A 16914-nucleotide genomic window follows, 5' to 3' on the forward strand; every position below is an offset into this window, starting at 1 on the left:
AAAGAAGGGAAATACTTTTAAAAGAAAAACTATAAACTCAAATAAAATAATAAAGAATAGAAAACAATAGGTAGATATCTCATGCTCATCAATTAGAAGAATTATTATTTAAATAACAATACTACTCAAAGCAATTTATGGATTCAATGCAATCTGTACAAAAATACTAATGACTTTCTTTATAGAAATAGAAGAAACTCTTAAAATTTACATGAAACAACAAAAGACATTGAATAGTCAAAGTAATGCTGAGCAAAAGAACAAACTAAAGGCATCATATCACCTGACTTCAAAATCTATGACAAAGCTAGAATAACTAAAACACTATGGCGCTGGCAAGAAAACAGACACATAAAACAATGGAAAAGAGTAGAGAAGCCAAATTTAAATTCACATGTTTTCAACCAACACATCTTCAACAAAGGTGTCAAGAGCACACAATGGGGAAAAGACAGTCTTTACAATAATGGTGCAGGGAGAATCAGATAAAATAATCAGGATGAACTAGACCCCTATCTCTCATAATGCACAAAAATCAAATCAAAATGGATTAAACTCTTAAATCTAAGGCCCCAAATTGTGTAACTACTAGAAGAAAACGTTGGGGAAATGCTCTAGGTCATTTGCATGGGCAAAACCTTTTTGAATGAGACCTTAAAAGCACAAGCAAAAACAAAACAAAAAATAGATCAGGATTACATAAAGTGAAAACGCTTCTGCATAGCAAAGGAAACAGTCAACAAAGTAGAGATCACACCCAGAATGGGAGAAAATATTTGCAAACTCTTCATCTGACAAAGGATTATTTGCTAGAATACATACGGAGCTCAAACAATTAGAATGAAAATGTACTGGGCTATCTTAACTTGGTCTCTGATAAATTTGCTTTGAAACAAATGTTTGCACTTGTCTTTGTAGAGATCTTTTACAAGGTATGCTTTAGCAAACAGTGATATATTTATGCAAGGAGTCATTTTTTCTTTGTTGACATGTTCATAAACATTAGCTATGAGGATCTATACACTATGTTAGCTATAAGATGGCAAGCACAAGAAGATATAGCCACTCTCCTCCAGACATTGAATATACACCAGTTAGAATTATTTTCCAATAATGAATGGAAACTGGGGCCCTTGAGCAACCACTCACAACCAAGAGCTCTGCTGAGCAGTTTCACAGATGCCTTTACCTTGGTCCCGGTAGGACTTGGTTCTGTGAACCTACTTAAGCCCTTTGTGTTGCCTTTATATATGTGTGACCTCAAGAGACTAAGAAAACTGGTGACCAGAAGATTCAAAACGGAAGATGGTTTTGACACAGATAGTTTAGACTGATATAACTGCTCTACTGGGTTGACCTGGTACATACAAACTTGTCTTTCATATGAAGGACAATTTGCTTTATGTAAATACAACTTTCTGTTCAATTAGAGTGTGAAACAAAATATCCCCCCAGAGAATCTCATGAGTCAAATTTTTCTGATGAGTGTGGTATTTTAAACTTCTGTAATTTGGGTAATGACATGTTTTCAAAAATAAGGTGTTCTGAGCATTTCTGTCTCTAACTTAATCAGGAATAGAGACCATTGCCTGACCACAGTGTATATCTGCATAAAACGGGAAGATATAATTACTCTTTACCAGCCTCCAGTTTACAGATTTAGGTTTCTTTGTTGGCCTTGATATTGGAAATTACCTGCCTACATAGAATTTTATGGCAAATATTTCTCTTTGTATCCATGTCCATAAATTTGACTCTTCCCTGCTTTCAATGTGTAACTGGCTTTCGTAAATTTCATAGATTCCTAATTGCTGGAGAGGAGACTGCACTGATTACCTAATTCACTATTTTCAACCAAAAACACTCTGAGTGTAAAGGCCATGACAGTGTAGAAGATCGGAACTCACTCATTACTATTTCACACAACTGTTTTAGTATTTTCTATTCTACATAACAATTTCTGCAGAATATTTTATTTGAAAAGGAGTTTTTGCTAGGTAAATTTGAAAATGATTTTTATATTCTAAAGTTCTCATTTTGTAGGAGAGAAAATATTAATTCAATCATGCAGTGATAATTTCTTCACACATATAAGACTTCTTTTTTTTTCCAACGTCAAATTACAGTAGCTTTAATACAATACTTAATGTCTTTTTTTAAAAAAATTTCTTCCCATCTTTTTTTTTTTCTAATTATACTTTAAGTTCTAGGGTACATGTGCACAACCTGCAGGTTTGTTACATATGTATACTTGTGCCATGTTGGTGTGCTGCACCCATCAACTCGTCAGCAACAGACACATGAAAAAATGCTCGTCATCACTGGCCATCAGAGAAATGCAAGTCAAAACCACAATGAGATACCATCTCAACCAGTTAGAATGGCAATCATTAAAAAGTCAGGAAACAACAGGTGCTGGAGAGGATGTGGAGAAATAGTAACACTTTTACACTGTTGGTGGGATTATAAACTATTTCAACCATTATGGAAAACAGTATGGCGATTCCTCAAGGATCTAGAACTAGAAGTACCATATGACCCAGCCATCCCATTACTGGGTATATACCCAAAGGATTATAATTCATGCTGCTATAAAGACACATGCACACGTATGTTCATTGCGGCACTATTCACAATAGCAAAGACTTGGAATCAACCCAGAAGTCCATCAGTGACAGACTGGATTAAGAAAATGTGGCACATATATACCATGGAATACTATGCAGCCATAAAAAAGGATGAGTTTGTGTCCTTTGTGGGGACATGGATGCAGCTGGAAACCATCATTCTCAGCACACATATAAGACTTCTAAATGATGATAGATATGTTTCAGATGGGCCCACTGTAAAGTAGAATGAGAGAGATTATGCTGTATGTTACTATGATTGAGGAATTTTAATAAAATTCCAAAGAATAACTTTTGGAAATGAACCAATGGCTCAAAGTTAACACTAAAAATCTGAGAAAGCTTACATTAGTGGTAATCACATAATTCAATTACAGATTTATTTGAGCAAATATACTACCATGCATAATAGGGTGTCTATTAATATAGTTTATAAAATAGTTGACAAAAATTCATATATAGGTATTTAACATATAATAAAGGTAATGTTAGATATTTTTCTGTAGTGTTTATCAATTCAATATCAGTGAGTGGCAAAATTCTGCCTTTGGAAATAATAAATTTATACAGTTTTCATATCCTTATTTTCTTATTAACAATTTTGACATAGTGAATACTGAAACAGACATAATAATTCTATTGAGAGATGATACATGCTTGCTGGACCATAGGGAAGGCTGTAATATTAGGGTACAAGGCAGTTAATTTTCTCAAGGAAAAGCTCTGGAATGTAGGGTTTTATCCTTACTTTATGTAAAACAATGGCTTATAGAATGATAATTAGGGTTTTCATCTTATATCTTAATAAAAGAAAATTTAAATAAAATATAAAAGACTTTAAATTCTGAGAAGATAATAGCGATATTCTATGTACAAGCTCATGTCATCTTGGCACAGATATAGTTTTATTTTAGACTTTCTAACCTGGATGCCTTTTCTTTCTTCTCCTCCTTCCCTCCATTCCTCTTTTTATCCACCCCTCTCTCCCTCTCTACTTCCTTTCTTTCTCTTTTCTTTCCTTCTTACTATTTCTTTCTTTCTTTTTTTGTCTAATTACCCTGGATACAACATCCCATACAATCTTAAATAGAAGTAGCAAGATGGACACCTCTGTCTTCTTCCAAATCCTAGGAGAAAAGTGTTGTCTTTCACCACTTAGTATGATGCTAGCTTTTTAAAAACAATCAGGTTGAGAAATTTTTTTTCTTCTATTCCTAAATTGTTGCATGTTTTTAACATTAAATTGTATTTGATTTTATTAAAAGCTTTCCTTGTCTATCAAAATAATTGACTTTTGCCATGTATTCAATTAAATGAAGTAGCACATTAATACATTTTAAATGTAAATTAACTTTAAATTTCTATGATAAATCATTCTTCATTAAGTTGTATAATCTTTTTTGTATTTTGCTAGATTTGGCTGCCTGGTATTTGTTGTGGAGTTTTGCATCTAGATTCATAGGAGATATTTAAAGGATATTTCTTTTCTTGAGATGTTTGTCCAGTTTTAGTATCAGGATAATACATGGTAAGTATGGTGAGTTAAAATGTTTTCATATATTTGTTCTGAAAAGGGTTGAGATAGATTGATGGAGATTTTCCTTTTGAGTATTTGTTAGAATTCCTCAATAAATCCTCTGGGCCAGTGCTTTTCTTTGTGGGATGATTTAGTATTAATTTAATGTCTTTAATATAGATATCTTCTATATAGATATTCTATTTTTTGTTTAATTATTTTTGCTAGTTTGTGTCTTTTTAGGAATTCGTCCATTTGTTAATTTGTTGACATATTTTTGTTCACTATATGTGTAAAAGAGAAAGCCTAATTTCTTTTATTTCCCTTTATATGTTCTTAGTTAAGACATTGTCTTGAAAACTAAAGTCAGAGTAACAAAAGAAAGGCAAGCAGTAATTTAGTAACACAGGCTGTAGCCATCACGGAGTAGTTTGAGTTTAAAAGTATTTCTCTCTCAAAGAAGTGGCTTAGGGATATTACTTAAATACCATTTTAACAAAGAGCCATACATTCTTCATAGTGACAAGACAAAGGAGAGAGAAGTTCCAGTTTTTTTAAAACGTGAGAAAATGTAGGAAGATAGTAAAATCTGTTCCTAGATTGGCATCTGCTGTGGCCTTCACTGGGCCAATAAGCAAGAGCTGTTTCCAGTAAGGAAGGATTGATGCCCAGCCACTAGGTAAGCGTAAGATGAGTGTTCACCCACATAACGGGTACAGCCTGTGTACAGTGTTTTTAACTTAACATTCCTCTATATTTTGTGGAGAAATATTTTGCTTTCCTTCATTTGGCCTTGTAGTTCTGCAAGATAAGTAATAATGTCTTAACATGCATTTCTAATTTTAGTGACTTCTCTCTCTCTCTCTCCTTCTCCATTTATTCTTTAAAGTTCTGCTAAATAGCAGAATAGCATTCCTGAACAACACGCAAGCACACTGGCTAGGGGTTTTGCATTGAGAGAGCAGTTCACTTACCTTCTCTGCTGTGCTAGGAGGAGTTGGTACCAAATGCTCCCTGCCTGTTTTATGTTTGCTTGTTTTTCATGTTTCATCAGCACCTAGGCCACTGACTGTCATGGATGTGCACCTTGATAGCCATGAGTATTAGGTGAGCCCATGCAACAGAAGCAGCATTTCAAAAGATGAGCAAGATTGTTACCTTTACCTGAAAAATAACTCCTTACAGGCAATCTAGGTGCCATATGCAATGCTCCCTGAGGGGGTGTTCTCCTTCCTTTCAGCAAATCTCACAAAGGGTTGTCTCCAGTCTTGTGCTAGAGTTGTAGGATCACAAAGAATACTCACAGAGTGCCCCAAACAACCAGTAGTGGTCACCACACAGTGACCTGAAAGTTCTGACTTACCTTTGGTAAGCAGAATTCAAGAATTGACCAGTTAGGATGCTGTATTTGTACTGACTTTTGAGATGAAGATTTCATGGTCCGAATGCCAAACATAGGTCAAACTTGATGGCAAAACACACTGCATTAGACTAAATTAACGACACTTCTTGTTTTGTAGACGACAGCATTTTAGGGTAGTAAGAATACATGGTAACACCAGCAAGCACAACCTAATGCCATGTAGATACAAAGGCAAGCATATTATAAATTGGTGCTTTTATCTTGAGTGGCCTCACTGTATCATGGAACCAATTAGTTTAGCCAAAAGAAATTAATTAGAGATGACCAAGTATCTTCAGTAAAGTTTTATATATATATATATATAATGTATATATGTTTTATATATATTTAAATATAAAATTTTATGTTATATATTATATATAATAAGTTATATATAATATATATTTAAATTTTTTTACTTATTTTATAAATTTTGAGTTTATTTTTATCCATGGTGTGAAATAAGATTTGTTTCTTTTACATGTGACTACACATTTGTTTCAGCACCATGTTTTGGAAAGGCTATTTTCCGTCATTGAATGTTTTTGAAATTTGTTTGAAACAGTGGAGCATAAAGACATTATCAAGAAAATGTCAGGATGAGAAGCCCTGGATCCTTTCTTCTCACTCACCATCCCTGATTAAGTGACACACTACAGAGCAATTTCTTTTGTGAGAAGACCACAAACTACTTGACAGCATCCTATGTTTGAGCAAGCATAAAATCAGTCACTAAGCACTAAGAGAGCTCAAGATAATCTCTCATCAAAAGCCCTATCACAGCACAGCTCCACACGATTTCCAAAAAAAAGCACTTCCCAGCTTCTCCATGGAAAGAGAATCAAAGGACAAGACCATGCATTCAATATTCTTAATTTTCTGGGGGCTCCCAAGGCACTGTCTGCTTTCTACCTATGCCAGAACACTGATGCAACCTATATACTGTAGCCAACTGAGGGTTATGGAAAATTTGCAGTTTTCAACAGCAAGCTAGTACATGCCACAGACACATTACCTGGCTTAGCATAAAGTGAGTAGCTGATCAAAATTCACTTCCCAGTTTATTCTTTGAGAGGGATAGAAATAACTGGACCATACATCCAAAATTCCGACTGTGTTGAGCCATTGGAAGCACTGGGTATGTCCTGCCTGTCAGGACAGAGATGACAGAATATTACATTCCCCAGACACCTGGATGATATGAAAAACAAAGACAGTTGTTTGAAGTAACACAAAGTCTCCTAGAATCACTGAGTGGGCAGAACGTTTAGGATATTTTCTTATATGAAGCTTGCCAGGAAAGGCTTATGCAAGTGGCTGATTTCTATAATGAGCTGACGTCAAAAGTCAAGGAAAATAAGGAAACAGTTTCTAGGAAACAAAGAGTTAAGAAAATATATTACAAACTAAACAACAAGATAAACATCCAGAAATTCACCCTAATGAAATAAAGATGTGTGATTTCCTGACAGAGAATTAATAATAATTGTCATAATGATGGTCAGTGATGTTAGTAGAACAATGCATGAACAAAGTGAGAGCGTCAACAAAGAAAAATATTATAAAATGTACCATATAGAAATCATGAGTTTGAATAATACAATAAATTAACTGAAATATTCATAAGATGTTTAACAGCAGACTGGATTAAAAAAAAAGAAAGTGTCTTAGTGCATTTGGGCTATTACAACAAAATACCATAGGCTGGGTGGCTTATAAACACCACAGATTTATTCCTCACCATTGTGGAGGCTGAAGTATGCAAGAGCAAGGCACTAGTAGATAAGAACCCACTTATTTGTTGAGAGACAAACTTTTTTTTGCTGTATTTTCACACAGAAAGAAAGGTGAGCGAGACCTCCGGAGTCTCTTTTTATAAGGGCACAAATTCTAATCCTAGTGGCTTCACTTTCAAGACCTACTCATTTTCCAAAGGAGCCTCTTCTAATATCATCTTGAGAGTTAAGATTTCAACATGAATTTTGGGGGAACAAAAACACTCAGACTATAACAATCAGTGAATTCAAAGATATGTTATTACAAATTATCCAATGAGATGAGCAAAAAGAGAAAAAAAAAGTGTGAATGAGTGAACAAATCTTAGGTGTACCCAATATATGCATTATGGGAGCTCAGAAGGAAAATAGAGAAAATGTCAGCCTATGTAAATATGTAATGATAGAAAGCTTATCATATAAATAATGGATGAAAACATCAAATTTGGGGAATGATGTAGACATTCATATGTAGGAATCTCAATGAGTCCCAAATAAGATGAACTCAAAGAAATTAAAATCAAGACACATTATAATCATGTTCTCAACAAGAAAAAAAGAGACAATATTGAAAGCAGAAAGAGAAAAACGATTGCCACTTACGTGTGAGCCCTCATTATATTCTCAGTGCATTTTGCTGCAGAAATATTTCATGACAAAAGGCAGTTGTATAACATATCCAAAATTCCAAAAGAAAAAAAATTGACAAAAATACTATATTTTGCAACACTGTCCTTCAAAAAAGGGTAGCTAATTTTTTTTTTTTAAACAAACAAAGGGTGAGACCTGTATTACAAGAAATGCTAAAGGAAGTTTTAAAAATTAAAATAAAAAAGATTCTAGCTGGGTGCAGAGAAATCATCACTCCTTTTCATTATTATTTCCTGTCTTCTGTCTGATTTATATTTATCTTTCCCTTCTTTTTTAAGTATCCTAATGTAAAAGTCTGGGCTATTGAGTTAAGAACTTTCTTTTACCTTGATATATACATTAAAAACTATAAATCTTCCTCTAAGCATTTTAAAGCTGCATTCCATACATTCTTTGTGTGTCTTTGTCATTATTTTCATTAATCTCAAATGGTTTTATAATTTCACTTTTGATTTCTTCTTGAACCTATTTGTTATTTAAGTATGTGCTGCAAGATTTTCAAATGTGTCTGAGTTTCTCAAGTATCTGCTACTTTTTGATTCTTAATTTAATGATTCAATGCACTGTGGATCCTTTGACATTTATTTTTGGATCCTTTGACATTTATTAAAATTTTAATGACTTAACTTATTATCTACACTGGAGAATATTATGTGTGTGCTAGAGAAGAATATATATTATGCTATTGTTGGTGGAGTGTTTTAGAGATGTCTACTAAGTCTTGGTGGTGTTTGTGGCTGTTCAAGCGTTCTATTTTCTCATTGAACTCTCTGTCTGGTTGTTCTATTTGTTACTGTAATCCAGACATAAAAGTTTCCAACTGGTATTATTGAATTATTTATTTCGCTACTCATTTCTTTCAATTTTTGTTTCTCTTATTCTGTGCGTATATACTCTTTATAACTTAATTACAGATTGACACTTTTTAACATTGTAAAACGTTCCTCTTCATCTCTAGTAATGTTTTCTGTTTTAAAATATATTTTGTCTGATATTTGTATTGCCAGGCCAGATTTCCTAAGAGTGCTATTGCACGATGTATCTTTTGCCATATTTTTACTTTGAATCTCTTTGTGTCTTTTGAATGGAAAAGTAGATCTCCTGTCGACAACATATAATTGAATCATGGTTTCTGAAATCAGTCTGAGCATCTGTCTTTTAATGAGATTGTTAAGTTTATTCATATTTAATGTTATAGTTGGATTTATGTTTGCCACCTCATTTTTCATATTCTGTATGTCTCATGTATTTTTATTCCTTCATTTTTCTTTATTGTCTTCTTTTGCATCAAGTGACTACTTAATAATTTAACTTTTAAACTTAAGTAATAATTTCTAGCACATTTTTACATTTTCTAGTGTTTTTTCTAGGCTGTTGCTAGAGAAAATTATATATCTTAATCAGAATCGGCTTCAGATTTATACTAGAGGAATTCCAGTCATATATAGAAAATTTTCTCCTCTATATCTCTTTCCTCCTTTCTGAAGTGTTGTTGTTATTCATATTACATCTATTAATATTACAATCTCAACATTATGTTATTATGACTTTACTCTCTGTCATTGTTTTTTAAACTCATGCAGCTTGGCTCCCTCCCACTTCCTTTGTGCTGTTATTGGCAAATATATTACACATGTATTTCTAGATGTTATAGGCTCAACAATATACTACATACATTTATATACATAATATTTTGTACAATTGTTTATTACATCAGTTAAGAGAATTGAAAAAATACACATTAATAGTGCATGTTATAATTAAATGTTTATATACTACTGGTGGGTTTTTTTTTTTTTTGTAATGTGGGTTCAAATTGCCATCTGAAGAAGTTTATTTTCTGCCTTAAGAACATTTAGAGTTTCTTGTAATATGAATCTGCTAGGAACACATTTCTTGTCTTTACGTCAGCTTCATTTTTGTATGATTGTTGTACTTGGTATAGAGTTTCTGGTTGACAGATTTTTCCTTTTCTCTGTGATCACTTTGTATGTGGTATCTCACCGCTTTGTAGCCTCTGTTATTCTGAGAAGTCAGCTGCTATCCATATTGGATTTTACTTAGAAGTAAAATACAATTTTTTTCTTTGCTGTTTCAAAATGAGTTCCCTTTGTCTTTGGCTTTCAGCAGTTTTAGCATGGTGTGTATGTTTGTGGGTTTATGTTTATTCTATTTAGAATTCATTAGCCTTTCTAGATATGCAGGTTTTTATTTTTAAACAAACTTTGTAAGATTTCAGATGTAGTTTCTTCAAATAGTTTTTTCCTTTCCTCATCTGTCCTTCCTTCTGATCTTTTTCCAAATGAATTTCTCCTCTGATACTATCATAACACATATATTAGTGTCCAAATGGCATCCCATATTTATCTGAGGTTCTGTTCTTTTGAATTTTTTTCCTCTGTTCTTTGGCTTCCATAATTTCTATCGATCTATCTTAAAATTCACAATGTCTTTGTACTTGAAATCTACTGTGAGGTCGCTTTAGTAATTTTTTTTAAAAAATTATATTTGTGGCCAGGCACGGTGGCTCACGCATGTAATCCCAGCACTTTGGGAGGCAGGTGGATCACCTGAGGTCAGGAGTTCAAGAGCAGCCTAACCAACATGGAGAAACCCCATCTCTACTAAAAATACAAAATTAGCCAGGCGTGGTGGTGCATGCATGCCTGTGGTCCCAGCCACTCGGGAGACTGAGGCAGGAGAATCGCTTGAACCTGGGAGGTGGAGGTTACAGTGTGCTGAGATCGTGCCATTGCACTCCAGCATGGGCAACAAGAGTGAAACTCCATCTCAAAAAAAAAAAAAAATTATATTTGTACTTTCTATTGCAAAAATTTCTGTTTGCCTCTTTTTGCAAAATTTCCATGTCTTCATTGGAACTCTATTGGATGTGCCATTTTCATCATATCTTTGCTACTTTTTAAAACAAACTTACCTTTAGTTCTGTGAGCTTACTAATAATGACTATTTTGTTCTCTTTTTCTTTTAAATTGAACATCTGCTTTCTGTCACATACACTTTTGTTGCTTACTTTTTCCCAATGTATGGGTTATACCTTCCTATTTCTTTGCCTGACTCCTAATTCTGTTGTTGGAAAAACTGAACATTTTAGATAATATATTGTAGCAGCTTCGTAGCAACTCTGGTTATTACCCCACTCCCCAGGGGCTTGTTACTGTTATTTGATTTCTATATCTTTGGTGACTGGCTGAATAATTTTACTGCTATCTACTTTCCACCACTGCCAATCATGTTGTCTCTGATATTTCTCTTCTTGGGGGCACAACATTGGGTATGTTTACGGTGACTTTGAATTGCAGTGGTACAGACTGGGCTCTTTTGTCCCCTTACTTTGAGCACATCTACCTATTAATCTCCTTAATTGCCTAAAGATTGCTCTATTGTGTGAAGCAATGTCTTGGAACAAATTTATCTACAAACTAATCTGATCAAATTTTATCTCCGTGAGTGGAATAGTTTGTGAGGTCAATATTTGATGTTTGTTCTTACCGCAAGAGAACGCTCTCAATCAGATTATTTTGGAGTACCCTCCTGGAAGCTGGCTGACCTTCAATCTAGGCTATAGCTGTATTTGATCCATGAATCTTCTAATTCGCTTCACAACAACCTTCACTGTTTTTAAGGGGACTCTTAGGTTTCAACTTATCCACATTCTGTTGTAAATAAAGTCTATTCCTTGTGGAAGAAATCAGGAGTTATCTGTTTTAAGGCCTGCTTGTCCTCTAAGGCAGAAACTCCCAGTCGGGGCCTGGGAGCTGGGCATGGGGACAATGGCCTGCTTCTCATTGAAGGGCTACAGGAATGTAATATTGTCAGTATGCCACACTCAAGGTAGAGCTTCCATTTCATAACTAGGAGTTGGGTGTGTAGTAAATTGTTATAATTTTATGTTGTCTTGTCATTCATTCTGAATATAAGTTTAACTTCTCACCAGAAGCAGGACTCAGTTACCGTTGACACAGTTTGCAGACCCCAACCCCTCACAAATGGGTCAAGCTGGTGATAGGGGCATCTCTTAGGCCTAGCAGACTGTGCTCCTTGCTTTCCTGCCACTTCTTTTAATCAAAACATTCAGGCACTTGCTTGTGAATGTACAGTGACCCACACTCTTTTGCTTTTTATATACTGCTAGTTGTTACATGCTGCTCTCTCTCCACCTTATTCTTGATTCTGGCTTGTTGTGATGCAAGAATGAAAGATTGCCCTCCAGACTCATTGTTCCCTCCTTGCCTAGAATCTATAAGTAATATATCTTTGGACTTCTTTCCTATTCTGCTAGTATATTAAATTTGTGCCATCTTTCTGAAGTGCTAGGGGGAGCTCCAGGCTGTTTTCCCCGAATGCCAGAGAACACACATCAGACCCCAGCAGGTGAGCAATGGTTGAGCAGGCATAAACTGAACACAGGTCGGAGAAGGGCCGTGAGCACATCTGTCAATAGAAACAAGTTTCCTGTGTGAGAACCCTCTGCTCCTGGATCAGAAAAGTAGGCATTATGACCTTTGGCAGGTAAAAAAGTATTGCATGCAAGATACACTGTAAGCCCTGATTCTGGCTCTGCTTTATTTTCTGTTAGAGCACGGTAGTCATTCTGGTACCCTAATCTTAATTTCCCTGGGAGCTCCGAAAACAGGCAGAAGAAGAAAAATCCTACTATCAGTATACACGCAACCACCTAGGACTTAGCCTCAGCAACAGGCATGAGAAATGTTAAAGTCCCACTTTTCCTGAGAAGAAGATCCTCTCATTGGGTGCTACAGGGGGATGGAGGCTGTGTTCTTGGCTAAAGTAGTCTGGACTGGAGAGTCCACCTTGTTAATCTGGCAAGGGGAGAAAGGGAGCATACTATTTCAAGTACAGCAGACTTGCCTTTTTTGTTTTTTTACAAAGTGTTAAATAGACGTTTCTTCATTTGCTCTTTGCCCTTAAAACCATTTCCAGAGTTGTTAAGTTTTAAAAAATAATTTACATTAGTTTCTCTGAAGTGAGTGTCAGTGGAGATCCCCATCTGTCATGTCAGAAGTTGATTTCACTCTTCACTTTTTATGTGGTTACAAATTACTGCCTCGTGTCATTTGCTTTTATCTAGAAGAACTGCTATTAGTGTTTCTTGTAAGGTGAGACCAAAGTCTCCTACCAAGAAACTGTCTAGTATACCTTTCTAAAAATATATTTATATTGCCCTCATTTTGGAAAGATGGTTATGCAGGATGTAGGTTTCTTCATTAACAGTTTTTTCTTCCTTTCAGTATTGGAAATAATTCATACCACTGCCTTTGACCTTCATATTTTCTGAGGGGAGATTAGCTGATAATTATGTTTATTCCTTTTTATATAATGAGTCATTTTCTCTTCCTGTATTAATATACTCCTTTTTTCCCTTTGGTTGTTAAATATTTGATTAAGATGTGTCTGGATTATTTTTAGTTTACCCTAATTAGAGTTTGTTCAGCTTCCTTAATGTGTAGAAGAATGGTTTTAAAACCAGATTTGAGAAATTTTCAGCAATTATTTCAAGATATGGAGAAAACTCAAGTGTTTATTGACAGATAAACAGATGAAGAAAATGTGGTACATACACATACTGGAATACAATTCAGGTGGCCTTAAAAAAATCCTACCCTTTATGATAATGTGGAAGGACGAGGAGGATATCATGCTAAGTAAAATAAGCCAGTCACAAGACAAGCGCTGCATATTTCCACTTATAAGAGAAACCTAAAATAGTAACATTTGTAGAGGCAGAAAAAAGATTGTCAACATCCAGAGGATTGTAGATGAAGTGTTGTTGCTTAATGGGTATAAAGGTACACTTATACAAGATGAACAAGCTCTGGATATCTGCTGAACAACATAATGCTTATAGATAACGATATGGTGTTGTGCACTTAAAAATTTGTTAAGAGAATGGATCTTAAGTGTTCTTGTGATCAAGAATAACAACAACAACAAACCCAAAATAAACTAAACAAACTTACAACAAAAATTTTTTAAAAAGCCAAAGAATCACGAGAAAACACTTGGAAGTCATGCATATGTTCATCATCTTGATTGTGGTGATGATATCTTAGGTAGATGTATATGTCCAAAGTCGTCAAATTGCGTACACTAAATAAGTGCAATTTTCATATTTAAAAGCATAAAATAAATGCTTAACAATAGGGAAATTGTGAAAGGAACACAATAGACTATCACTTTGTCTTAGAAATTAATTATAAAATATACGTTTGAGTAAAGAAAGCCATTATGTTTTTGATAATGTATTTCTGTTCTTTTCTCTTTCTCTCATTCTGCTACTCCTATTATGCATGCATTGGTGGATGCAATGGTGTCCCATACTTGTTGAGGCTCTGTGCAACTTACACATTGTATTTTTCCTCTTCATATTTGTTCTTCTTTACCTAAACTCAATGCACTGATTCTTTTTTCTGCTATGTCAAGTATTTTGTTGATGGCATAGTGAATTTTTAATTCTCCATTATTGTATCTTTCTCATTTATTTATTCATTCATTCTTTTTTCATAAATAAGCTTTAAATTTTAATGTTATTCACTTTTTGGTAAGAAACTCATCATAATACACTTCACTTCTTTCAATGTGGTTTCTTCAGGTCTTTAATTATATTTCTAAGAGCTGCTTTGATTTTTTAGTGTATTATGTCCAACATCTTAGCCCCATCAAAGGCAATGTTATTTGCCTATTTCCCTCCCTGTTCCCATGTATGTGGGGCATACTTTCCAGTGTCTTGTATTTCTCTCTCTTTTTTTTTTTTTTTTGGAAATGGGGCTTTTAAACTACATTTTACAAAAAGTCTATATCCTATTTCCTTTCACATAAACTCCTGTGGCTTTGTGCTAATGTGTTTGGTAGTTGGCCTGTTTATTGGTTCAGTGCATATCTGGAATAATTTAGTGAAGTCTATTATCTTTAAGGTACATAGTCTCTGATATTTCCTTCTATTTCCTGGAATATTTCATGCTAAAAATCACTGGTAGCTTTAGAGTGTCAAATATGGACCTCACCCAACTTAAGCGTGCAAAGTTTTAATGCTTCTTTCTAACAATTATGACAAACCTATGAAGCTAGCATTATTAGTCTCATATTTAAAACAAATAAAATGTGTAATAGAAAATGTAGACCATGAGAACAGATTTTCCAATGGTAGATGAAATTTGAACTGGACTCCCAAAGCTGTTTCCAGAGAACAGGTTATAAAGCTTTTTGGTTTACTAGGAAGTAGAAAGGCAATCAGTAGGAGATGAGGCACTTGTTAATGTACATCTAATTCATGCTTGAAAGAAAATGGTAAAATATAAAAATTAACATTGTGAATTTTTGAAGTTGGTGAAACTTCTGGTATAAGTGCATAAATTTGTACTCCAGGTAGTCATAATAAAGTCATTTCAATCAATATAAGTATACTCATAACAGAAATTTTGGAGATACTGCAAAATGGAAATCACCCTATAGAGAGTTGGTTGGATTTTAGTTTCTCTATGAAAAAAAAAATAGATATCAATTATAAGGAATGCTTTAAAAAGTTACTTAGACATGGAACTAATTCACTATATGCTTTGTAACTAATAAATTTACACCTTATAGAATGATTTAAATTTTATATAATTTATAATAAATAAAAGACAAGATAAAAATGTGTATAAACAATTTTGTATACAATTACATGGAAAAATATGAAGATAAATTCCAAATTGTTAACAATGATTGTTCATTCTTGAGATTATGTATAATTTTTAATGGATTTTGAATTACTCTTTTTATGCTTATTGTCTGCATTTTGCACATGTCATCATATAATATCAAAAGTAAAATGATTGCTACTCTCTAAGCATTATTTATTGTTAGAGAAGTAGAAAGGGAACTGGATATGAAGAAAACGCTCATAAAAAGAAGCACAGGCCAAAACATCTTGATGTTCTAACCAATGTGCTGTTTACCTTTAACTGTAGTCCAAAGGAATGTGGCTGCCACTGGTGGAGGATGTTAATAAAATATGAGGGTAGTCCTGCACCCATCTTGATGAGATGACTTCAAAAATAGCAAACACTTCTCCTTTGTTTCCCTTCTGGGGCCATGTGTGGGCATTTTAGATTTTTTCATTAGAAAGGGAAGTTGAGAAGCTAGAGAGATGATGCAATTTTAAATGTGAGGTCAATGTAGCCATTAATTATTTAAAATGTTATAGTTGAACAGAGTGAAGGGTCAGTTCAAAGACCTTGATGCTAAAATGTGGGTGGTTAGTTAGGGAACAGGGAGACCCCTGTGGTTGGTGAAGAGGGACAAAGGACAGAATGGTAGGATAAGAGTTCAGATCACCTTCAAAGAGCAGGAATAATTTTCACATTAGACTATTCCCAACAACAATGAAGCAGAAGTGAGAAGGGAGGGTGGCTAACTATGCAAATATTTACAGACTTGTCAAGGCTTCGACTTTTATGTTGAGGGAACTTGGAAATAAATAATAAGCATAATTATTATAATAATAAGTATAAGTATAATAATAAGTATAAGAATAATAAGTAAAACTTGAGCAAATTCTCCTTCTCAGCAACTCAGTCAGAACACACATAGAGAACAGTATTTCACAAGCTTTTTCTTTTTTCTTTTGAAATGGAGTCTTACTCTGTCCTCCAGGTTGGAGTGCAGTGGTGCAATCTCGGCTCACTGCAAGCTCTGCCTCCTGGGTTCACGCCATTCTCCTGCCTCAGCCTCTCAAGTAGCGGGGACTATAGGCTCCTGTCACCACACCCGGCTAATTTTTTTTGTTGTTGTTGTTGTTGTTGTTTGTTTGTTTGTTTTTGTATTTTTAGTAGAAACGGGGTTTCACCATGTTAGCCAAGATTGTCTTGATCTCCTGACCTCGTGATCTGCCGCCTCAGCCTCCCAAAGTGCTGAGATTACAGG

This window comes from Trachypithecus francoisi, unplaced genomic scaffold (assembly GCF_009764315.1).
Source record: "Trachypithecus francoisi isolate TF-2019V2 unplaced genomic scaffold, Tfra_2.0 Lachesis_group2, whole genome shotgun sequence".
In the NCBI taxonomy this organism is placed as follows: Eukaryota; Metazoa; Chordata; class Mammalia; order Primates; family Cercopithecidae; genus Trachypithecus; species Trachypithecus francoisi.